This window comes from Coregonus clupeaformis, unplaced genomic scaffold (genome assembly GCF_020615455.1).
Source record: "Coregonus clupeaformis isolate EN_2021a unplaced genomic scaffold, ASM2061545v1 scaf1811, whole genome shotgun sequence".
NCBI classification, from domain to species: Eukaryota; Metazoa; Chordata; class Actinopteri; order Salmoniformes; family Salmonidae; genus Coregonus; species Coregonus clupeaformis.
The window spans coordinates 23,475-24,541 of record NW_025535265.1 but is presented as its reverse complement, the minus strand read 5'-3'; positions in this window follow the sequence as shown (position 1 = coordinate 24,541).

Sequence of the window (1,067 nt, the reverse complement as noted above, 5' to 3'; positions counted from 1 at the left end):
CAACTTACACTTCCTAAAAACAGGTTGTGTGTATTCATTAGTGCCCACCGTAGCAAAACGTTTGGCAACAGAAACCGTTTAGGTCACGTTGTACAGCGTTTGGAGTAAACTGTTTATTGCAACATTTTAAAACTGTTGGCTGCGGTGTAAACTAATGAATACGACCCAGGTTGTAGCCTACAACTCGGCTGTTGATGCCTGCCTCATGCTGAAACCTGAACTTAGCCTGAGGGGTGGACTATGATGCAAGCTAGATATACTGGTTTTCTAAAGCTAGCTTCAGTTAGCTTCACATTCCAGCTCAGGCCTCATCCATAGGAATGTACAGAGTGCCAGTCATCAGGAAGGTGCTCTCAGCAGAACAGAAAATATATAATGACTTGACAGTTTAATCATACAAAATGGCGCTAACTGGACGTGGGCAAGTCAAATTCAATCAGTGAAGGTTGCTGAGGAGAGGACAGCTCATATTAATGATACCATTCCACCTATTCCGCTCCAGCCATTACCACAAGCCCGTCCTCCCCAATTAAGGTGCCACCAACCTCCTGTGAATTCAATATATCAATATTCATTCGTCATAGTTCTACATTTCACATTTCGTATGATAAATGTAATTGTATCATAGTTCTACTATAGTGTAGCGATATGTGCAACTTCCGGCGTGAGTTTACTGTGAACACTGAGGCTGTACCCACTTTAAGTTACAGTTTAGACAGAGACCAAGTAGGCTATTTGATCATAATGTAAAAAAGGCCTCCAATAACATTTAACATGGAAATAGCTGTTCTATCATTCAGCCTACAGTAGCAGCCAATGTGTGGTGTTCAATGTAAGCCTACATTCCATGAGACATTCCAAAAAACATGCAGAGCTTGACATTAACCTGTTTATCTACTTGTCCTTCACACAAGGAGGAGGTGACTGAAAATGTTGTTGTGTTTGATGCAAGAAACCACTTTACTAAATAAAATGCATCATTATTCCCATGTACTATGATGCAATTCCAACCAAGTAACCCAATTGGCGCCAGTGGCGCGATGCGTAGGTTGTTTGCCTTTTTACAA